The sequence below is a fragment of the Podarcis erhardii genome (genome assembly GCF_964252035.2).
Source record: "Podarcis erhardii genome assembly, chromosome: 2".
Lineage (NCBI taxonomy): Eukaryota > Metazoa > Chordata > Lepidosauria > Squamata > Lacertidae > Podarcis > Podarcis erhardii.
The window spans coordinates 28,252,472-28,277,899 of NC_138498.1; positions in this window are offsets into that span (position 1 = coordinate 28,252,472).

The following is a 25,428-nucleotide window of genomic DNA, read 5'->3' on the forward strand; positions in this document are numbered from 1 at the left end:
GATTCTATGATGACATTGGGTTTGATCAAGGAGAGGGAAGAGCAAGACTCAGAAGCAGCCAAACATGCTCCCTGACTTCTAGTTCTGGCCTTCGCAAGTGTGGGTTGGTATTTCTGCTTTCCGCGAGTGCATGTCCTCTTTATTTAAACCCAGCTGTACTACTTGATCATTGCCTCTCCACTTCAGGGCATGTAGTAGTAACCATGGGGTAAATTTGCCCATGCTCTTTCCCAACTTCTGTCACTCATGGCAAACGAGCTGTGTGCATTTGCTTAGGTGCAGTTTTCAGTTTTGCTCAGAAGGTGGCATTGATTTGTACCTCAAAATCCTGCACATGGTGGTGGGTATATGTGGAATATGACTGGGTGACCTCAGAAGGAAGCAGCTGGGATACAAAACTGGTAGGGCTTTCCATACTGCTGGCTTCCAGATGGTTGGGTGAGGAAAGTCTACATTGCACAAATCTGTTATATGTTCTGTGAAAGCAGGTCGTTCTTTTTACTTAAAACCTGTTCGATATTAACAAAAATCATGACTGTGTTGCCCTCATTCACTTTTTCCAAGACATTTGTGGTTTTAAATATTTCTGCCACATACTTGAAGAGTCCCCTTCTTCAAGGAAGATCCGTAGGAGAGTTGATAATTGAGATTATAATAGAGTATCTGTAAACATGCAATAGATTTCTCTCTCTACTGAACACCAGTTTGCACATATAAACATCTCATTTAATATGCCCTTTCCTTTCCCATTTTTCTGAATTCCACAAGACTCTTCAGTAATATTTCAGTCTGTGGAAGGCTTATCTGCTTGGAATAATGCTGTATAATTTGTACAACATGCCATCCAGCCTTTTGTTTCTTTGGGGTCATTCTGGAGTACCGTATTTTTCGCTCTATAAGACGCACTTTTCCCCTCCTAAAAAGTAAGGGGAAATGTATGTGCGTCTTATGGAGCGAATGCAGGCTGCGCAGCTATCGCTGAAGCCAGGAGAGCAAGAGGGATCAGTGCACACCAATCCCTCTTATTCTTCTGGCTTCAGGGATAGCCACGCAAAGCCTCTTGAGTGCAGCCAGAGTGTTCCTCCCTCTTTGCTCAAAAGGCTTTCCGTTGCTTTCTTGTTTCTTGTTTTCCTCCTCTAAAAACTAGGTGCGTCTTATGGGCGGGTGCGTCTTATAGAGCGAAAAATACAGTAAATCAGAAACCATTGGTTCCAAAGGAGGCTGCTGCCTCCCATAGGATTTTCTCATGTGCTTCTTCCCTACCAACCACCAAAGCTTGTAAGTGTTTAGCAAGTGAGCCCATTCTTAGCCTTGAAATAAGTGGTAGAAATACTTTGCTGGCTTCATATCTGCAAGCAAGGCCACTCTTAAAGGCACAGGGACAGGAAAAGGTTCCAAACTGTTCAAAAACTGTTCAAAACCTGTTCCAAACTGGTCTGTCAGATTGCAATCCATTTCCGAAGAAGAGGGACAGTTTTTTTATGTTAGATGCCACCAGGTAATTAGGAGGAAGATATCCAGTCTTCCTTTGTTTACCTCCAGAATAGGGTTTAGCATGAGCTGTCAACCTTGCCAGACATACTTGTCAATTCTATTATTTGAGTGGCAGACTGGTGATTTTAGGACATTCCTGCCCCTTCACTTTTCTGTAGGGCTGTTTAGCAGAGACGTCATTGTAATGTGCAATTATATGGTATCCATAACATGCAATGCCTCTGGGTTTTGTTTGGGATTTATACCTCCTCCTCGGTGGCGGGTGTGTGGAAGAACAAGCCTTTTTGAGATCGGTTGTTGGATTTGTAACGCGCCTCCTTCTCGGGGCATTGTCCCTTCTTTTCAGAATAAAAACCATCTCACAAAGCCTTGTTCTAACTCCCGTCATGCCAGAGAATATGCCGGCACTGCCTTGTGAGAAAATGGCGGTGACGATTGGGCCATGAGAGCAAGGGACCCAGTTTTACTGGGCCTCATCCAGATCTGATGACCTCTTGGGCACAGATCCAACTTGCCCAGCTGTTGTGCCATGGGAGGGGAGGGAAAGGGCCGATTGGAAGAGAACAGGCTGCAGATGTCTGGCCAAGATCCACGCAGGAGATTGCAGAAGGCAAAGGGTGATGGGTGGGTAGGAGGTATTTCCACAGCAGAAAAAGCTTTGCTTTATGTGCCTCTTTCATGCAGGCCATCCGGGCCCTTGTCAAGCCTCCTGGAAAGGGGACAGGCCTGAATGACTGTAATATGAGCCGTGAAAGTGGATATTAAAGTCTTTATTACAGGGTGATGCCTGCTAATTGCAGCACTTCTTTCAGGGAGCGGAGAGATGATGAACGCCGGAGACAGCACCCAATTATTAGAACTCAGTTGGTGTGAAGGGAAGGCGGCTCAGCAGTTACCAGAACTTTATCAAGCTAACATCATATAGGCAGTGAATTATAGGTATAAAAAAAATAATGGAATGAAATGAAATTTTGCCTCGCTGCAGCCTGTTGCATGTCATCTTATAGCGTTGTTTTGATTATAATATTTTCCCCCTCAAGAACAATGCAGGTTTTCATTCTAACCATGTGCACTGTCATTAACATTTTGGGGCTGGAATTTGATTTGGGATTGCTGGGGGTCTTGGAAGGGTTTTAGAGGAGAGGCCAGTGAAAGCACTTTCCACGGTCACTCTCCTGTGCCCACCCCCTAAAGTAAAACCCAAGCTATTATTTGATTCAGCCGATAAAGATTCTCTCTCTCTCTCTCTCTGTCTCTCTCTCTCTCTCTGCCTGTCTTTCAACACACACATACACAGAAAGAGAAAGAGAGATCAACTAGACCTGCAATGCCTTTCAGAGGAAAACCCAATGCATATGTGTGAATAAATATTGAACCAGGAACCAGGCAGAAGGCCTTCTCAGTAGTGGCCCCAGCCCTGTGGAACGCCCTCCCATCAGATGTCAAGGCAATAAACAACTATCTGACTTTTAGAAGACATCTGAAGGCAGCCCTGTTTAGGGAAGTTTTTAATGTCTGAAGTTTTATTCTGTTTAATATTCTGTTGGGAGCCACCCAGAATATGGGCGAGGTATGTATGTATGTATGTATGTATGTATGTATAAATAAATATTATTTGCTGATCGTTAGCTAGTAGGAGCCACTTGGATGGTAGAAAAACTGGCCATGTCACTTCACAAACAGCTACATTTCCATAGTGGCCTGTTAAAACCACAATTTCATCCCCAAGTACAACCCAGTGCCCTCCAGATTGGGCTACAACTCCCACCACCTCCTGACAATTGGCCATGATGGCTGAGGCTGATGAAAGTTGGAGGCCCACAGGCTCCCCTTCTCTGTTTTACTAGAAGGGAAGAAATGTGCTTTATGGGTAGGTGTGTGGGAGGGAGGAGTGGAAGGGGCAGGAGGAGTTTTGCGTTAGTAAAATGGAGGAGTTTGGGAGAGCAGATTACAGGATGATGAGGAAGAGCTGGAGGAAGAGAGCAGTCTTAAATGCCATATTATCCATGGTGCAGTTATGGATGGGTTGCGGGGTTGTATCAGGTTCTGGAGGAAAGGGCATCAGCACTATGGAGAGAATAAACATGTTTCACTGAGCATATTATTTCATTCATTCATCCACCCATCCAGAGATAGTAGACATCTGAGCCTAAAATTCTATGGAGAAGCTACAGTGGAGTCTGTTGCCTTCATGCCCTGATGCTTGTGGGTTTCCCAGATGCACCTGCCTGCCCTGGAATGGAGGCAGAGTGATGAACGAGATGTACCTTGGTCTGATCAAGCTGGACCATTCTTAAATTAGATCAGTTGTTTATATGCTTAGTCCTTGCTTTATTTGTTTCCAGTCCCATGTGTAAGTGTTAAATCTACTGACCAAGGATGAAGACTGGGTTTGCAGCCTTGTGTGCACTTAACCTTAGAATATGTGCCATTGAACCCAGGAGGACTTGCTTTGAAGAGCACATGCACAGACATGTGATGAGAAATGCTTAAAAGACCAGGAATGTTTACAATTTAGCAAATCCTTCCAAAACACTAAGCCAGGGGGACTCAACCATGCCCACTTGAAGTTGTTGGACCCCAACTCCCATCAGCCCCAGCCAGCATGGTGAGTGGTCAGAGGGAACAGGTCTCCATCAACATCTGAAGGCCACCACAACAGCTACCCCAGTCCAAGTAGTAGCTTGGACTACTGTAATGCTACCTTTGAAGGTGACTTGGAAACTACAACTAATCCAGAACGCAGCAGACTAGTGACTGGGAGTGACCACTGGGACCATGTAACACTGGCCCTAAAGGATCTTCACTGGTTCCCATTACATTTCCGAGCACAATTCAAAGTGTTGGTGCCGACCTTTAAAGCCCTAAATGGTCTCAACCCTGAAGGAGCTTCTCTACCTTCATTGTTCAGCCCAGATACTGAGGTTCATCTCCGACGGCCTTCTGACCGTTCTCTCACTGTGAGAAGTGAAGTTACAGGGAACCAGGCAGAGGGACTTCTCAGCAGTGGCGCCCTCCCTGTGGAATGCCCTCCCATCAGATGTCAAGGAGATAAAGAACTACACAACTTTTAGAAGACGTCTGAAGGCAGCCCTGTATCGGGAAGTTTTTAATATTTGACTTTCTATTATGTTTTTATATGTCCTGGAAGCACATATAAAACCACCTAGTGTGTCTGGGGAAACCCAGCTAGATGGGTATAAATAAAATAACAACAACAACAACCACTACACTAAAATGTTACCCATTGTCTGGAAAATGTACAGAAGTTCTTGGAGAAGAAAGGAACCCAGTGAATCCAGACTGCAAATGGCAAAACACAGGACAGATGAAAGATCTTCCATTGTGCCAACTATTAGCTTGAAACATTACAAACTTTTGAAGCTCCTGAGTTTTTCCTTTTCTTTTTATGTTCAAGCTTGGCTGCTCAGAGCAATGATAAAGTAATGGAAAATGGAATATGTTCTTAGATGTCCAAGCTTGGCTGTCAGTCACCCATGGTATTTTGAGAACAAAGGAATGGTCAAGGCCACTGGTTTAATTAAAGGCTATTTTAAAACTGGGGTGTCCAAAGGAAGCCATCAGAGAAGCAAAGGAAAGAGTGACCTTATAATGAATATGATAATACAACCAATATAATTTCTGGTGAAACAGTGCACTGGAAAAGTAAGAAACAACTGGTCGTGGTAAATCAGTAGTTAAGAAAGATATGGGATATTTTAATACAATCTGAGAGACCTCAGCAATTAAACTAGGAAAGAGGCAGAATTAACAAAACTTTCTTAATTCAAAATTGGGTTTTTGGAGCTCTAGATAGGAAGTGAATCAGAATCAGTTCATTACTTAACTTTTTTTACTTAGGATTTAGGTATGTAATATAATGGTTCTTCTATGGGAACAGTAAGAGTTTTCCCTTTTTATTTTGCATTTCATTATTTTGCATGGGTTTTTTCTGTTGTAAAATAAGACTACATGGCCTCGGTGGTAAATCAGCTGTCTTAAAACCTAAGAAGTAATGATAAAAATAGTGTCAACTATGGAAAGCAGAAGTATTGACTATCCCAACTACCAGGTTAATATAGTGCCTTTCCTCTGATGAACTTGGAGTGTGTGTGGCAGGCCCATTAGGAAGAACCTTGAGCAGAAAAACCACTTTTGACATGGCAGAGGCAAAAATCAAGGACCCGGAGCTCACACAATACTTTGTATTGGCACTGGCTCTGTAACTGACAATTAAATTTAATTACACCTTTGAGAAATAATAGAGTAAGTTTTTTAACGGGCTTATGTAGGGCTGCTCTGATTTTCATGCCGTACAGTTTCTCCTAAATGAGATGGATAATGCAATGATGTTCACACCTTTATCGAGGCTATTAGCTGAACTCAGCAGTAGGACAAATAGCACGGCTGGGAATATTTCAGAAGGCTGAAATGTGGTTGCTTAAAATTGTTTGTTCTTAGTACTTATCATAAACTAGAGGCTGATGTCAGGAGGCTGCCAAGCTGCGGGTGCTAATGTTCATATTACCTGGAGACCTCTTTAGTCCAAAGTAGGCTGAGCAAACCCAAAGCAGAACCTGGATTTATGCAGAAGGTAGGTTGGTGCCGTACAGTAGCGACACCTGTATGGGGCCTTGGTTCTCATGAACTCTTTTACAATCCTTTATTCCAGGCACGTCCAACTCTCTAGAGACTGCGATCTACTCCCTTTAGTGGGGAGTGGGATCTGAGTTCTTTAGTGGGGAGTTCTTTCTTTAGTGGGGAGTGGGGTCTGAGTTGTTCAGCTATTTTGGGGAAGGATTGGCAATAGCTGGAGTGCCCCTCCTCCCATTTTTCACGGGGGGAGGGGCACTCCGCCACAACCGCAGGATATACAAGTTTTCAGAACTGAAGCAGCGGCGCGATCACTCAGGAAAACACAGGCGATCACTTCCTCCCATCCTGCGATCAACATGGAGCAGCCCGACAATCTACCTGTAGATCACGGTCGACAGGTTTAACATGTCTGTCTCCAGATGTTTGTTGGACTACAACTCCCATCATCCCTGAGCTCTGGCCTTGCTAGCTATGGGTGATGGGAGTTGTAGTTCAACAACATCTGGGGACCCACAGGTTGAGAAAGGCTGACTTAGAACAACACAGTATCCGAGCATGGGATTCCTGTTTTGAAGGGGGGGAAACTCATGTTTTTGGACTCATGATCTGTCAGTAAACCAGGTTGGGCTGTTGTTGTTGTTGTTTCTAGCCATAGAGAAATTATGGCCAATGACACGTTAAGATGAACTAGAACTAATTTTGCTATGCAGGGTGGTGAATTACATCCTATGCTCTTCAAGAAGAAGGATTTTGATTGATGGGGGGAATTCAGAAAATAATAATAATGAAGCATGTTATTTGTGGAAAAAGAAGGAAGAATGGAAGGGAAAGATAGAATGGCCTTGTGGGATTAGAAAATCAAACTGCATTAATTCACCATTGGATCAGCCCCTCTCCAGTCACAGGGCAGTATGAGAACAATGAACCAGTGCAACTGAAGGGATGCTATACATCAGAGCTTCCAAACTGTGCCGCAACACATTAGCGTGTTGGCTGCAGTTTGTAGGTGTGTTGTGTGAATGCTCCCCATGCTTCTCCTGGGGCTGGAAAGGGGTTAGTTTAACCTCCAATTTGCTAGTAAAACTGAATTACCTGTGTCACGAAATGAAGCATGTCTAAAAAGTGTGTCACCAGCATGAGAAGTTCAGAAAGCTCTGCTATACATGCAGGGCCGGATTTAGGTTTGATGGGGCACTAAGCTACTGAAGGTAATGGTGCCCTTTATATGTCTAGCTGTCTTTTGTCAACAACAAATTGTCGCTGTTTGGTTCACCAGAAGTGGCTTAGGCATGCTGGCCACATGACCCAGAAGCTGTACGCCTGCTCCCTTGGCCAGTAAAGTGAGATGAGCGCCACAACCCCAGAGTCGTCCGCGACTGGACCAAATGGTCAGGGGTCCCTTTCCCTTTCCCTTTAGGTATCTATTACTTACATCATAGGAGACTACACAACATGAAACACTGTTGCTGTATGTAGGTTTTATTATTATTTTTTATCTTATATTTTGGAAATGTACATCACATCCAGTTTTTACCCTTTAATTTTTATTGGGGGCCCCAAGAGAGTGGGGCCCAAGCTATAGCTAGTTTAGCTTATATGTGAATCCAGCACAGTGATGGTCTCCTGTACTACCAGTCCTATCCGACCTGCAAGTGTGGGCTCAAGTCAGTGGAAGTATACCTGGGATTTGCAATTTATCTGTTGGAAAGAGAGGCAAAGTAGGATGCCTTTGTTATTGTTGTTTTTGCACTGTGGAGCCCTGGGTTTATTTCTATATTGGAGTCAACATTTCATCTGCTGATGGCTGGTTTCCTACGTCATTTTTTTATAAGGCTATTTCCCCCCCCCCTCCAAAAAAAAGATTACAAAATACAAACATATAAAGACATAGAAGACATTAATTCCTCAACAGGTAGAAACAGGTCAGGAGACATCAAAAGAAAATGGGAAGAGAAAAATCAAAAGGATCCCGAAGAAGATTATTACACGAGGAGAGTTCTGATATAGAGGGGAGTTGTGGGCTGCCAGAGAACACTGATAATCTTTATGCTTGCTGCAACAAGGGATGTGGGAGAAATGTGGTTTTGATGCTTTGTAATGAGAAACCACCTAATTTGCACTTTCTGAGCCAAAATATGAACTGAAACGCCAGCTGTCCTTCGAAATGTGCACTTCTCTGAATTTTGAAATGCAATTCTCCACCCAAAGCATGTTTACCAAAACGCATATATATGGAGAAAGTGTTCATAAAGGTGCATACAGTGGTACCTCGGGTTAAGAGCTTAATTCGTTCTGGAGGTCCGTTCTTAACCTGAAACTGTTCTTAACCTGAAGCACCACTTTAGCTAATGGGGCCTCCTGCTGCCGCAGTGCGATTTCTGTTCTCATCCTGAAGCAAAGTTCTTAACCTGAGGTACTATTTCTGGGTTAGCGGAGTCTGTAACCTGAAGCGTATGTAACCCGAGGTACCACTGTATATTAGTGAAAGTAACACACAGGCTTGTGTTTTATTAGGAGAAGCTGCTTGTAAATATATGACAATGCATGCAAAAATATTTTATCAGGGAGAAGTCGCAGTAATATACTGAAGAATTTTTAACAATGAAAGAAGTGCAAATTGCTGTAGAAGTGTGTAGAACTGAATTTAGGACTGGAGAAATGAGAAACCGAGAGAAAACAAAATTGCATGGATTCATCCACTCCTAGCTGCAAGTCTCCCAGGGGAGCCAACTTGGGCCCCTGGTTATGAGTGCCCAGCATGCGTGATGTCATGCCATCATGTCATAACATGACACACACACCCTGGCCTTGGTGGTACCAGAAGTCAAGTTCCAAGATTGTGAGACCTCAGAAGTTGCATGGGGGCCCTGCGGTGTGGGTTCCGAGCACCTACAACAATTTTTTGTGGTTGCTCAGGCACCCAGAGCCCCCCATACTTGGCGCCCTTGAATGGGGCCTCCCGCTGCTGCCGCGCGATTTCTGTTCTCATCCTGAAGCAAAGTTCTTAACCCGAGGTAATATTTCTGGGTTAGCGGAGTATGTAACTTGAAGCGTATGTAACCCGAGGTACCACTGTACTGCAAGAGTTTCTCATTACAGTGGATGCTCAGGTTGCGGACGTGATCTATGCAGGAGGAACATTTGCAAACCAGAGCGTCGCGTCTGCTCACATGTGGGCTGTGATTTGGCACTTCTGTGCATGTGCAAAGTGAAATTTAGCGTTTCTGCGCATGCGCGTGCGCCGAAACCCGGATGTAACTCATTCCGGTACTTCCAGATTTCGGCGCATCTGTAACCCGAAAAAATGCAACCTGAAGGGTCTGTAACCTGAGGTATGACTGTACTTTTTTTTTTTAGAGAAATGGATATTGAGCCCAGCGGCGGAGCATATTCCTGCGCTGCCCAGGACAGGTGCGCTCCCAAGGGGACGGGGAGTGTGCTCCCAGGCATGGGATAGCTGCTGGGGGCGGACATTTGGCACGCCTCCCACCTGCGACTGCCAAATGTCACCCCCACCCTCAGCGAAGATACCGAGGGCGGTCCACCCCTGATTGAGCCATGTGGGTTGTAAAGATGACCAATTCCGAAAAAGTAATCAAGAGCAACCATTTTCCAAAATGTATCTTTGTCTGCAAATATCTAGGCAAATGCCCCCGCAACTATAATTCTCCATTCTCTTCTTTCCTGTGAAGAATATTGACCTTAATAAGCCTGCCTCGAGTTTCCAACTGTTCATGGAAAAATGGAGCAAAACATTTTGCTCATTATTAAGGTTTTTCACATCTAAAAACACCAGCAGTATAGATAATGCACGGAAGTTATATCACTCAGAGCGACCTATCAACAGCTCAATATTCAAACTATTTGCATATCGGGGGTGTGAATGTCCTCTAGCGAGTTTCGTAGGAGGTTAATTTTAAAGATGAGGAAAATGAATTGATTATTTCATTTCCTACAATGCATGTGAGAGAGCAGTGAATTCTCTTTGCAACTAGCACAGTTTTCCACCTGTAAGGGGAGGCAGTTCGATGTCAACCCCTTGTCCAGTTCCTGAGCTTCTGAAAGATTAAGTTCAAGATTAAGTTGCAGAAGTTAATTACAAAATCTAGGGCTGTTTCCTCCTCCCTCTCCCCTTAGCAAATTATAAAGCCTTTTCTTTCCTTTTTTAAAACTGCCTGAAAGCTAAAATTTTCTACACCCCTCCTTCTCTTCTTGGAGGAATTAGCGTCTGTTTGATCCGTAGCCACCATGCAGATTGCATGTCTGGACATCAAGGTCAGAAAATTATCGTTGCAAATCAATCTCTAAAGAGGATTTTTGTAGCATAATCATTTTCAATAAATGCGCTGGTGTGTTAACACCACAACCGAATCCAAGGATGATTTAAAAGAAAAGAAAAAGCCAACCTGTGTTTTAAGGAAGGCCATGCAATAACTTTTTCTGTGAGGACAGCAGGGAGTCCTTTGATGCTTCTCTTCTTTTTCTTTTTTGTGTCATCTTTATCTGTCATTTAATTATCTTACTTGCCTTCTGCTTATTTGCTTTTAGCTTCTGAAATGAACTTTGTAACAGAGTCCCCCCCCCCATTAAAACAGATTGCTGGGGGTGGGGTTGAGAATAATCGTGAGAGCAAGCAGAGAAAATTGCCCTAAATCAATAGGATGTGGGATTATGAGGCTTTCCTCCCAAACTTGCATTTAACATAGTATGTTATGCACACAGGTTTTGCTTCTGACTAATGCAGTGTTATACATACCAGTTTGTTAGAGTAGGGCCCCGGCACCTATATGGATGTCTGACTTTCTTAACGAGATGGATTAGCCTAATTAAATTCATATGGCTCACAGGAGACAAAAGTAGTAGGGGAGCAATGGGTCATTCGGTTACTGAAACTTGTGATTCCCAAATTCTTTTTGCTAATTTCTAGACTTCCTGTAATGATGGCTTAGCTACAGGCTGCCTTTAATCCGTTTCACCACTGTCGTATTCTTAAGGAATTTGGTTTTTGTGAATTCCAGTCTAAATGGACTGGATCCACAGCTCCTGGACTAATGTGTGGATTGGAAGATCGTTTTGGATCAATAAGTTGAGGCTGAATCCAAAAAGATGGGGCACTGTTTGTGGGCAGTTCCCAAGTTCAGGTGTCAGGCCATTTTGTCTGTTCTGGATGTGGGACGGTGTCACAAACCTGGATCTAACACTGGTGTTGAAGATACAAGTGGTCTCACCGCGGGGAGTGCCTTTTCCAGCTTGGGTTGTTGTAATAGTAGTAGTAGTAGTAGTAGTAGTAGTAGTAGTAGTAGTAATTTATTTGTACCCTGCCCATCTGGCTGGGCTTCCCCAGCCACTCTGGGCAGCTTCCAACAAACATTAAAAATACATTAAAATGTCACACATTAAAAACTTCCCTGAACAGGGCTACCTTCAGATGTCTTCTAAATGTCAGGGAGTTGTTTATCTCTTTGATAGGGAGGGCGTTCCACAGGGCAGGCGCCACTACAGAAAAGGCCCTCTGCCTCGTTCTCTGTAGCTTTGCTTCTTGCAGTGAGGGAACCTCCAGAAGGCCCTCAGAGCTGGACCTCAGTGTCCGGGCAAAATGATGAGGGTGGAGACGCTCCTTCAGGTATAATGGGCTGAGGCCATTTAGGGCTTTAAAGGTCAACACCAACATTTTGAATTGTGCTCAGAAACATGCTGTGAGCCAATGTAGGTCTTTCAGGACTGGTGTTATATGGTCTTGCCGGCTGCCCCCAGTCACCAGTCTAGCTGCCGCATTCTGTATTAGTTGTAGTTTCCAGGTCACCTTCAAAGGTAGCCCCACGTAGAGCGCATTCTAGTAGTCCAAGCGGGAGATAACCAGAGCATGCACCACTCTGGCGAGACAGTCCATGGGCAGGTAGTGTCTCAGCCTGCGTACCAGATGCAGCTGGTAGACAGCTGCCCTGGACACAGAATTGACCTGCGCCTCCATGGACAACTGTGAGTCCAAAATGACTCCCAGGCTGCACACCTGGTCCTTCAGGGGCACAGTTACCCCATTCCAGACCAGGGAGTCCTCCACACCAGACCGCCCCCTGTCCCCCAAGAACAGTACTTCTGTCTTGTCAGGATTCAACTTCAATCCATTAGCCGCTATCCATCCTCCAACCGCCTCCAACAGTTGTGCCAACTATGGCCATTCCTGAGTGGGGATAGTGACCATACACTAGTAATATCAAGACTGTTGTAATGCGCTGTTTGTAGAATTGCTTTTCATGTTGGCCTGGAAGCTATAGCTGGTGAGGGATGCTATGGAACAACTGTTGCACTGGCTGTCTATATCCTCTTGCGCCAAGTTCAAGATGTATGCATCAACAGCCCAAATCCCAGGCTGTGTGTAGGAGCTAGAAACCTGACACAGTTATGGAATTTTCTCTCATCTCAAATAAGGCTGGTGCCAATTCATTCATATATATAATATTTGCACCAGTTAAAGGTCTTTCTATTTATCAAGGCCTTTGAGTTAACCTCTTTTTGGTCACCATGTCTGTTATGATGAAAAATTTGTGTTGTTGCTGGTGTTTCATTAGTTGGTGGTTTTTATTATGCATTGGGTTTTAATGTATTTTGATTGTAACCTGCTCTGGGATTGCTTCAGGCTTGAAATATTTTACTTAAAAATAAATATCCTTTGGATTTCACACTCCTCCAAACTTTGCAGTGCAGCTGCTGGCTTGAAAATAAAGTAAAATATCAAAATGCTTTAAAAATGCATATTTTAGTATAAAATGTGTACACTGAGATAAAATACATATTTAAATAGGTATTATGTGATAAAACATGCATTTAAATACAAATTCTTTCGTGCAGCCGAAAAAGCAATTGCAGATTAATGGAGAAAGGGGACTGGACAGACTTATGAATGAATATGTGGAATTTACATTGACTGGAAATAGATTCATCCCTAATGACATGTATATCCAAGTTGTTGCCTTTTACTTCCATATCATCTAGAGATACTGCACACAGCTCTTGCTCCATCTAGCCCAAACAAGCCTCTTGGAGTTCAAGCTACGTGGACTCAAACAGAAACTGATTTTTCAAGCACAGAGCTCACAAGTGGAAGTGGATTTCTCAGAAGAATAAGGCATTATGGAGAGGACATCCTCATAAAGAAGTGAGAAATGCAAATTATATCTCCAGATTTGCTAGTGGGTTTTTCTTTTTCTTTTTGTTCAGTTAAGACTTACAATTTCGCTTTTATGTGTGGCCTCAGGCATTTCTACGTATTTAGACAAATATGTGAGCCCTCTTCCTAAGAGAAAATTACTGGTTAAAGGGAGACCCATGTTATACAGCATCACATGACAAAGAGGTCAGGTTTTTGCATGTTCATTGTGGCACAACTAACTGACAGATTTCCTCTTTGAAGGGGAGAGATCCTTAGAGGTGGCTTTTTAGCCAATTTAGCTAAATCTTTGAGCCTGGGAGAGTTTGTTTGTTTTTAATGCCATCCTTGGTATTTAACAAAAGAGATAATATTATAGTGTTAGGAGTTGTGAGGGGAGTTGTGGGATGTACAGTATACAAAGACCCTTCTAACCTCTGTATCTAGCAAGTGTTGAAATATAGGCCAGGCTAGTTGCCGGGTGAGGTGATTGCCTGGGAGATGGGCCATTAAGGGGAACAAAGGAACTGGAACTGTGCAAGACAGAAAGTGGGTGGGGTCCCCTTCCTCAAGTCACAGATAGTGAGAAGGACAAAGCCAGAGTTGAGAGCAGGGAGTTGAAGTGATGTGAGCTAGAAGCAAATCATTAAGCTGGAAAACAAGAGAGACAGATCCGATTGATTTCTGTTTGATTGCAAGGCTACAACTATGGAGGAAGCCAGGCCCTTTGGGGGTGGTAATTCTGTGAACCCCTCCATCGTAGGCTTGGGTTGTATTTATGTGAAAATAAACCATGTATCACAAAGACACCACTGTCTCCACTGTGCCTCAAAGGAAACAAAATCCCTTAGTAAGTGCCTGGAACCCCTGGGATCTCGCACCACTTGGAGACTGGGGTGTCTTGCAACAACATCACTTCTGGATCATACTTGTCAGGGGTTCAGGGAGAGAGGCGCAGATGAGGGAGGAGACAGAGAGCGAGGGGGAAGGATTCCAGGGTGACGAGGAAGAGGACGACAATGACCCAAGATTGTCCATGAGTCCGTTCAGTGAATCGGAGGACTCCCAAAAGGGAGCCCCTCTGGTCAAGCCAAGGGGAGCTAGAGGGGGAAGCAGTCAGGAGCAGGGGAACGAAGGGGGAACCCCCAGTGGGAGTTGGAGATCGGGACCGGCTGCTCCGCCGGAACGGAGTGAAGGGGGTGGAGTGACCAGTGTGTCAGAAGGAGCAGAACAGGAAGCAGAGAGGGGAAGGAGATCAGGGCAAGACGTCCTGCCGGAAGGGGAGGAAAGTAGTATCGAGAGCAGTGTAACTGTTGAAGGGAAGGTCAGGAGCAACGTACGCGCGCCAAGTTCAAAATGGGAGGCGCGCAGAAGTGAAGAGAGTCCTGGGGAGGAGCCTGGTCCCAAAGCCCGAAGGAGGGGGGAGGAGGCGCCAGAGGATTCAGCCTCTGGGGAGTCCCGAAGGGAGAGAACACAGGGGGGCAGAAAGACCCTGCGGAAAAGGAAAGAGAGGAAGAGGTGGACCAGTACAAGCCTCTTAAACTGGTGTAGAGGCGGGACTGACTCAGAGGGGACTTCAGCGGTCTAAGCGTAACAGACGTAGAGTCACGGAGCTCGGATGTGAAGCTAAGAATGTTCTTCAATAAAAGCTTTTGTACATAAGCCGGACTGGACTTTGGTCTCTTGTGAGCTGGGACCACGGATGACTCTGACAATACTCCTAAACAGCCATCTCTAGGACCATATGGTCTTCACCTGACATAGAAGTAAAATGTGCTGAGCCACTCTACACATTGTGTGTGGTGATGCAAGCACTATTTTGTATGATAACCAGGAAGTGTAGAGCAAACTTAAGTGGACCCAACAGTGGAACCTTCTTTTTGAACCAGATTCTTCAGGCCAAGCACAAAGACTACAGAAGCACTGTGGCTGACCTGAAGTCTGATGCTGAAAGTTATTGCAGAGATGGCCTATTGTCTACGTGTCAAAAATTTCGCCTAGCTGAGTGCTGAAATGTTGCCCTGAAAATGTATGCTGATGGCTACAGGGTGAATTTTTGTCTCCTTGTTTTTTATTTTTATTTTTTAAAAAACAACTTACCTTAGAAAAGAAGACCTAGGTGGGAAGAAAGAACTATTTGAAGTCCCCTAGGAAAGCTATGACAAAACCTGAAATATCATGTAACTCTACTCAACTAACATGAGTAACCATGTCTACTCAGAAGCAAATCCTACTGAATTCAATGGGACTTACTCACAGGTGAGTAGGTAGGGTTGAAGCCTAAGCATTTCTTATGTTGGCCAAATAGGCCTTCCTAATGTGCCTCTGTGGTCAAACCTTACATCTCCATAGACTTGTTTTCAATATATGTCCCTTCCTCCAATTCTCAAAAGAATATTAAGAACAGCCTGCTGGATCCAGTGGTGTAGCGTGGGGGGGGCACAGGGGTGATTACCCCGGGCGCAAAATGGTTAGGGGCACAAAATTTCAACACCTGGCACTGCCTCAGTACAGCTGCACCCTTCTGCCACTGCGCTCTGTTCAAAACAGCTTCCCCATGCGAACCAGGAAGTGATTTCTCCAGACAATGGAGCAAGTCCTCTTCTCTTATCTCTGTGGCTGCAATCTCCTGGGTGACATGGACGCTGTTATGCAATTGAATATGCATGTGTACTCCATCTCTCTCCCTCCCCTCCACGCAGCCCCGGGCGCTGTCAACCCATGCTACGCCCTTGGCTGGATGAGACCAATGGCCTTTCTAGTCCAGCATCCCATTTTTACAGTGGCCAACCAGATGCATTTGGGAAACCTACAAGCAGGATACAAGAACATTCTTCCCTCCTGTGGTTTCCTGCAACTGGTGTTCAGAAGTATTACTGCCTTCAATCACGGAGGCAGAGCAAAACCATTGTGACCGGTAGCCTTTGACAACCCTCTTCTCCATGAATTTGACGAACCCTCTTTCAAAGCCACCCAAGTCTCTTGCTACACATTTCCCACACCCTTCTCTCACCCAAGCCCCCAAGCCCAAATTTCATACAAAGTGTGTTGGGATTTTCAGCTGTTAGAGCATGAGACTCTTAATCTCACAGTTGTGGGTTCAAGCACCACATTGGCTGAAAGATTCCTGCATTGCAGAGGGTGGACTAGATGAGCCCCTTCCAACTTTGTAGTTCTATGATTCTACTCTGGCCCTGATAAGGTCAGCTTGTTCTGTTTACCCAGCAGCAGTCAATCAAAATGAACTGGCCTCCATATCATTTCTACTTTTATTATATATGAAGAACCAATCTATGTTTCGTTAAGGAACTCTGTCTCTAGATGATTCCTCTTACCCAGTTCCTAGTTTTGTGTACGAATGAGCTGGCCTCTGCCGTTGAAGACTTGCCCTCACTATTAATCCTTCTTGTCTCAAAGCTGAACCTGCAGATTTGCCCTTGAGTGCCCATGAATTATTATCTGATAATTGCTTTTATAGTGGGCAGGAAGGGGGCAGGGAACCTTATAGTGACCTCCCACTCTCCCTGCAGATCTCAGCAGCAGGATGTTAGCATTGCTTTTTCCCCTGTGGATCCATTCAGCTCCCGCTGCATGGTGCCTTCTTTTGTCCCAAAAGAATATGTGCTTGGTTCTTTAAATTCTCCAAAGGGGGGGTTCTGCTTTTGATGATGGAGCATACTGGGCAGCTTTGTGTATCACAACTCAATGGACGCATTGCTTTGAGAAGGCTGAAATCCAGCTGCACGCTGCAAACTTTGAAGATCCGTTACACTTTTCTTTTCTAGTGGTAAAATAGGAACATGCTCTCTGGCCATCTTTCCGTAATGACACAAATCCCTTCTAACAGGCATGATTCCATTAAATGCAGGTCAAAGGGTTTTTGATACACTTATAATAATTTTGCTTACATTGTGGGATATGGTCAGGTTAGAGTCTTTTAGATGAATTACATACAGAATAATCTTCAATCTAAAAGTGATTTGACTGCTGAATGTTCCTGTAAATCAAGTTTGGATAATCTTTGGCCCTCCAGACACTGCTGAACTACAACTCCCATCATCCCTCGCCATTGGCCAGGGTAAAGATTAGGGTAAAGGGTGAAGGCAGCCCTTTTTAGGGAAGTTTTTAATGTTGAATAGGCTATTGTATTTTAATATTCTGTTGGAAGCCCAGCCAGATGGGTGGGGTATAAATAAATAAATTATTATTATTATTATTATTATTATTATTATTATTATTATTATTGCAAAAAAGTATATTAGGATAAATTCACACTAAAATGTTGATGAATTTTCATGAGGACTTTTAAAAAAGAGTTGCAAAGTGATATGGAAATGTGGAAAACTGAATTTAAAATCATTGGGGAAAAGAAAACTGGAGAGAAACCAGAACTGACAGATCCACCCACCCCTAGACAAAACATTTGCATACATTTGTAGATGTAGAAGTGATTTCTGGGAATCTTCCAAAGCAAAGAAAGTATGAAACTGCCTGATACAAAATCAAAACAATGGTTCATATAGATCACTACTACTTGCACTGACAGTGGCTCTCCAGGATTTCAGAATGGAGTCTTTCCCAGCCCTAATGGGGAATGCCAGAGATTGAACCAGAGACCCTTTGCTCTACCACTGAGCTTTGGTTTCTATCCATATAGTAGGGAGGGTGTTTTGTTCCCTGCAGAAGTACTTTGGCTAAGCATAGGTGAATTGCTGAAAACTGGGATGGGAAGCGTTATATGGGAGAGCCAGTGTGGTGTAGTGGTTAAGAGCGGTAGTCTCGTAATCTGGGGAACCGGGTTCGCGTCTCCGCTCCTCCACATGCAGCTGCTGGGTGACCTTGGGCCAGTCACACTTCTCTGAGGTCTCTCAGCCCCACTCACCTCACAGAGTGTTTGTTGTGGGGGAGGAAGGGAAAGGAGAATGTTAGCCGCTTTGAGACTCCCGAAGGGGAGTGAAAGGCAGGATATCAAATCCAAACTACTACTACTACTACTACTACTACTACTCCTCTTCTCCTCCTCCTCCTCCTCCTCCTCCTCCTTCTTCTTCTTCTTCTTCTTCTTCCTCTTCTTCTTCTTCTTCTTCTTCTTCTTCTTCTTCTTCTTCTTCTTTTATATGGACACTTGCTGGAATTATGGAGAGTGACAAATCTATAGATTTGGGGCATGGGAAACCTTTTCAGCTCAGGGGCCATGTTCCCTGATGGACACCTTTCCAGGGGCCACATGCCAATGGACAGGGCCAGAAGTGAAAGTGGGCAGAGCAATGAATGTGAATTCTACCATTTTAAACTAGCTTCTACTCACATATTTACACACCTGAGACACAACAAGAAACACCATCAATATTCCATCCATGCCAGAGCGCTCAATGATGGTGTGGTCTGGGGAGGTGGTGTAGCCTGGGGAGACTCTTGAGGGACAAATAAAGTGGCCTGAAGAACCACATTTGGTTGTGAGTCCTGAGGTTCTCCTCTCCTGCTCCAGTTGTGTTCAAGGAGACCAAACAAGTGATGCTAGGATGATGCAGCTGTTGCATATTAGATGCTGAAGAGCATCTGAAGAGGTTGGAATGGATTGGTGGAGTAGACGACAATAGGACAGCTGCTGGTCAAGATAGAGAGGCATCAGCAGAACTCGAATGGGAGGGGGATGCCCTCAGGAGCTGTGGGTCAGTAATGAAGGGGTGATTCTTCATATACGTGAAGAAACCAACATACAGACGCAGCTAATGGCCCCCATTTCAATCTAACCTGCCCTCCTCCACTGCCGCTGTCCAGGCTGACAAAAGGACTTCTGGTGCACTCATGTGTGTCTCAAGCTCACTGTTTCATGCAAAGGCCAGCTGCTGTCACCCCATAAAGTATTTGAGGAATATCTTGAGCCTGGGCAGCTGTGTGGTGCCGGCAAATCCCTGCTATTTGTATTAGGTAGTGGTCCTCTGAGCGGGAGGCAATGAATATTCCAGCCTTGTCTGCGTTTTTCTGGCCGATGTGCCTGTCATCAATCATTGGGGCAGGTTCACAAGGCCACGGCAGGCTGGGAGGCCCAGCTATCAACTTGCAAGCTTCAGTGCTTGGAGGCTAGTCTTCACAGCACAGCGTGGAAGCCTAAACGGAATAACGTAAGAAGCCTGTTTGTGGGGTGGCCACTTACATTAGAGGTGCTGGTGCAATCAAGAGTGGAACCGACTGTAAAGGAGAAAAGGATGTTTGCAACTTATGCTGCTTAGCTTGGCTGTACAGGGTGGGCTTTGTTTGGAGTTTGCTTGTTTTTTGGAGATGTATTCTGCAACATGCCATTGATACAACAATAGTACTTTAGTGGTGGATTTATGCCTATGCTATCCACATGTCATTCTGCTTTATCACCTGTTCTGCAATGCAGTAGTGTAGCGTGTGTGGGGCTATGGGGCAGTTGCCCCCAGGTGCAAAATGGTGAGGGGTGCAAAATTTCAACACCTGGTGCTGCCTCAATACAGCTGCAGGCTCCCATCACTGGGCTCCGTTGAAAAGGGCTTCTCTGTGAAAACCAGGAAGTGACCTCTCCAGATAACAGAATGACTCTTCTTTTCTTATCTCTGTGGCTGCGATCTCCCGGGTGACGTGGACGCCATTAGGCAGTTGACTGGGCATACACACTCCTTTGGTTTCCCTCCCACCCAACCACCCCTCCGCATGGCCCTGGAAACCCAAGAAACGCCACTTCTGCATTGCTTCCCCGATGTTACCGCATTATTGCTATCTAGAGGGGCATCCTTACACTATATATCAGCGGTTCTCAACCTGTGGGTCCCCAGATGTGGTTGGACTACAACTCCCATCATCCCAAGCTAGCAAGGCTAGCAAGCTCAGGGATGAAGGGAGTTGTAGTCCAACAACACCTGAGGACCCCCAGGTTGAGAACCGCTGCTATATATAGTGCAACAAAAGCAAGACAATTGATGAGGAAGTAGTGTCAAGCTGAGGCAATGGGTTACTTGCATAAAGTACGCCCCTCTGAATCCCAGTTTGCTGAGGGCAACAAGCTGTGTTCATGTCCAGCTTGTGGGCTTCTGCTAACCCAAATTATGGTTTTCTCCAGTTTATTGCTGCCCACTTCACAACCAAACAGAAGCAGCGGTTGGATATGGGGTTCCAAGTCACCGTGGCATTAGCACTGCTGTCAGCACTTTTTTTTTTTTTTTTTTTAAAGGGACATAAGGAAAACCTTGCTGGATAAGATAAAAGTCCTGTCCTTTCCTAGCTCCCTCTCCTTACCACCACAATATGAAACTAACATTTCAGAATATTTTTCCAGGGGCAGGGCAGAACTGCAGACCCCCTCAAGTGTCCTGATTTAATTGGGACATCCCAAATTTACAGAAGCTGCCCCAGCTTCTGATACCAATTTGGGATACCCCAATTTTCCTGGGGGCCGCTGTAGTCTGTACAGCATCTCCCCATGCTGCATGGGGTTGGAGTGACCTTCCCGGAGGAGGCTCTAGGCCATGCAGCACCAGGAAATGCAGCGTTTTGTGGAGGCTGCTTCTGGAGGTCCAAGACAGCAAAGGTAAAAGGGGGTGGGGAGAGGGGGTGGGTGGGCAGATGAGGAAGGGGTCAGCGGCAGGGAGGGAGCACGTGAAGGAGTTGTTAGAACATTCCGTTCCACCTTAAGAGGGACAGGCATGACTGTTGTGTGTCATATGCCTATTTACACTCCAGTACAGCTTGCTGGGAACTTCGTTTGTGTATAGCTTTTGCTTTTAGCTGCTTGCTTTTGGACATGAAGGGAAGAAGACATGTTTCTCCTTTTGTCCTGATGTATGCTGAATAAACTGCTTGTAAATATGCTTTACACAGCCTCTCTCTGCCACTTCTGTTGCGAGTTTACTCTGCTGAGTTGCGTGCCCAGCTTCTGAAGCTTCTGAAGCTCTGGGTTGCAGATTCATGCTGCACCAAGGACTGGAGTTCAACCGGCTTGTCAGCCGGTGGGCTGGAGCCAGCTGGGGGCTTGCCAATTGCCCCTGTTCCCTTGGCTGCATCCCAACAGGAGTTGAAGGGGGTGTCCCATTTTTTTTTCTCACAAAATGTTGGAGGCTATGAAACTGAGGGAATGGAGATTTGTAATGGACCTTTCATGGCAGAATTTAGAAACTATTTTTTTAAAGGCTGATTTTTTCAAAGAAATGTAAGGAATTTTTTTTTTGGGGGGGGGAGGAGGGTTTGGGCCATCATAATCCCATGAACACATACAGACTTTAACAGTACGTGCACTGGCTTCAGGGAGGGCTTAAAGCAGTGAAATATGTGATATTTCACAAGTAATTCTACCCCCACTACCCAGAATGACATCCCTAGCCCCCAGCATGGGCATGAAAAAACCCACCTGCCCAAGTGGAAGCCTGGGCAGTGTTGAACCAGCCTGAGCCATTTCTAAATGGGGAAGCTGAGAAGTTTCAGCACTTGAGCTGGGATGCTCCATACATAATAAAGACAGTGTAGGGAATGACAACTCGCTGCCTGTGGGTGAGGTGTGAACCGTGCGAGCGACCTAGAAAGGCCTCCCCTACCTACCCGCCCCCCCCCATTCTGAGCCAAGCAGAGTTTTTCTTCAAGCCGCTTCAGAAGCAAAGAAGGTAATCAGTTTGTAAGGGATGAAAGTGATGTGTGAGAGAGATCTCAGCGTCATTGTGGAAAGCTGGCTGAATGGGATCAGGCTGTGGCCATCAGAAAGGCAAACAGGAAAGGCCAAGGGAATAATGCAACAGCCTTTCATAACGCTTCTGTGTAAATGAATGGTGCTCCCCCCCAACTTGAGCGCTGTGTATACACACCCCGTGGCAGAAAATAATGTAGCAGAACAAAGTGCAAGAGAAGAAGGATAAGGCAGCGACGATCACAGAGAGATCATCCTCGCAAAGGGGAGCAGAAGAGAATGAAGACCCTTTTTAACTTCCAAAAGGAAACAAAAGGCTAATGGAAAGGTGAGAGGCAAAGGCACAATAGAGGGATATAAAATTGCTTATCTCGCCCTGGGAAAGGTAAGCCCTTTTATGCAATATGCAGCAAGAACGACTCTTGCAGAAATTAATACAGCAGGTTTAAAATAAACAACTGGAATATCTTTTTCCAGGCAATTAACCTGGAGACCTCCCAGCCAAAAAGGAGAGAGGAAAGGACTTGAGGGCATGGCTAAAAGGATTATCAACATCCGCTAGCAAACACTGTCGGAGAAGGCCACTGCAGCCGTGCTTGAAGTCCTTTAAAACTGAGGAACTCCCTCCCCAAATAGATGTTCTTATGTATGGGGGACATCTTACCCTTATCAACAGCTTAAGGAGTTGCACTGAAATCAACTAGAAGAGTTTGGGTTTGATATCCCGCCTTTCACTCCCTTTAAGGAGTCTCAAAGCGGCTAACATTCTCCTTTCCCTTCCTCCCCCACAACAAACACTCTGTGGGGTGAGTGGGGCTGAGAGACTTCAAAGAAGTGTGACTGGCCCAAGGTCACCCAGCAGCTGCATGTGGAGGAGTGGAGACGTGAACCCGGTTCCCCAGATTACGAGTCTACCGCTCTTAACCACTACACCACACTGGCTCTCAACTAGACTGAGTTTCTGCACTTGTGTAGCTTCGTCTTTTGCAGGCTCAGGTATGGGGCTGGGAAAAGACTAGGTGAGACAGGTTGAGATGGCAAGAAGGAATCTCTTTCTCTCACCCCCCCCTCCAACTTCTGAGAGCACTGGTTAAGTCCATGCTTCCTTGACTCCATCTGCTTGAGCCCACGCAGCACGATAATGGCTCATCGCAGCCGTCCGAGTCAAGAGATGCCACTCAAACACACCTCCCTGTTATCTGTGGCCGGTTGCCAATGATCTCTTGGGCAGGTGCCATCCTGCTGGCGAGGAATATGTTGCAACGTCCTCTACGTTCGAATGCTCTCGCCTGGCAAGGAGGATGTCTCATCTGCTTGCAGCCTGTCCACCTTCTGCGTGGAGGAGAAGGGCAGACAATCCAGCTTGGCCCAGATGCCTAGCAGAAGTGGTAGGAGAAGGGCTGGCTGGGTGGATTCCAGGCATCCGGGCATGTCACACAATTACCAGCAGAAAATTAGGGCAAAGCTAAGACCGGTTTTACTGTCTCTTTCTGTCTGAGTGATCATCAGCCTCATTAAAAAATGACTAATTATTATTCTGGCTCATTAGCAGCTATAAATCTCCAGTGCCACAACTTCATTTAAAGGGGGAAAAAATATGACAAGTTAGCACTTCATTATGTTCCATAGTGCCAAATGTTAACCTTTGCCAGGCAGGCTGGGTCCCCCCCCCCCATTCAAAGGTGCCAGCTGATGCCAAGGCTGAAGGGGCATGAGCTTCTCCAACCATGCAAGGCCAAGAGAAACAGCAGAAGAGGTAGTTGTGATGACAATGTAGAAGGAGTATGCTAGGGGAGGAAAGAGACATGTGCTTGCATAGAAGTGTTTCCTTATTTAAGAGGCTGGGTGGATCTAGACAAGTTAGTCAACTAGAATTTGCCCTGAAATTTAAGAATGAACAGGGAGAGTTTTGTCATAGGTCACTCTACAGCCTCAAAAAAAGCCAGGTTTTGGATCCATGTGCCATCCCCATGCCGGAAAATAGGTCTCTGGACATCTAAAATGGAGCCTGTGGCTTTATAACTTGTATTAGTGTGCCTGTTACTGCTTGCTCTGGAGAACACATACAGTGGTATCTTGGGTTACAGATGCTTCAGGTTACAGACACTTCAGATTACAGACTCCGCTAACCCAGAAATAGGACCTCGGGTTAAGAACTTTGCTTCAGGATGAGAACAGAAATCGCACAGTGGCAGTGGGAGGCCCTGTTAGCTAAAGTGGTGCTTCAGGTTAAGAACAGTTTCAGGTTAAGAACGGACCTCCGGAACGAATTAAGTTCTTAACCTGAGGTACCACTGTATTTGGTCTTTGATTGTGATAGGCTGATGGGAATAATAGAATCACAGACTTGTCGAGTTGGAAGGGACCCAAGGGTCATCTAGTCCAACCCCCTGCAATGCAGGAATCTCAGCTAAAACATCCATGACAGATAGCCATCTGATAGACATCCAACCTCTGCTTAGAAACCTCCAAGGGAGGAGAGTCCACAGCCTCCTGAGGGAGTCCATTCCACTGTTGAGCAGCTCTTAAAGTCAGCAAGTTTTTCCTCATGTTTACTTGGAATCTCCTTTCTTGCAGCTTGAAGCCATTGGTTCGAGTCTCACCCTGCAGAGCAGGAGAAAAGAAGCTTGTTCCCTCTTCCATGTGACATCCCTTGAGATATTTGAAGGTGGCTTTCATATCTCCTCTCAGTCTCCTCATTGCCGTGATAAACATACCCTCCTTCAACCATTCCTCATATCTTCCCTGTGGCGCTGTGGCGCTGTGGGTAAAACCTCAGTGCCTAGGACTTGCCGATCGTATGGCCAGCGGTTCGAATCCCCGCGGCGGGGTGAGCTCCCGTCATTCAGTCCCAGCTCCTGCCCACCTAGCAGTTCGAAAGCACCCCTAAGTGCAAGTAGATAAATAGGTACCGCTTTATAGCAGGAAGGTAACGGCGTTTCCATGCGCTGCACTGGTGCTGGCTCACCAGCTGCAGCTTTGTCATGCTGGCCACGTGACCCGGAAGTGTCTCCGGACAGCGCTGGCTCCCGGCCTCTTAAGCGAGATGAGCACGCAACCCCAGAGTCAGTCACGACTGGCCCGTACGGGCAGGGGTACCTTTACCTTTACTTTTTACCTTCATATCCCCTCTCAGTCTCCTCATTGCTGTGCTAAACATACCCAGCTCCTTCAACCATTCCTCATATCTTTCCTGGGTTGGATCTGCACAGGCTGCACACACCAAAAATGAGGAAGAAAAGGATTACCGCTTGTCCTCTTAAGAGAATAATCCCTTACAGCAGCATTCCCCAACTTGGTGCCCTCCAGCTGTTGTCAGACTCCAGCTCCCTTCAGCCCCAGCCAGAATGCCTGATGGTCAAGGATGATGGGAGTTGGAGTCCAAAACAACCAGAGGGCACCAGGTTGGGGGAAGGTTGCCTTATGGTACTTGACCAATAGCTTTATGGCTCAGGTTGAAGGTCTGTCAGTCATGAAATAAAGTCCTAGTCCATTGATGTATATGGTGTGTATGTTCCTTCTTCACTTTGTTTCCCCTATATGAGATTGATAC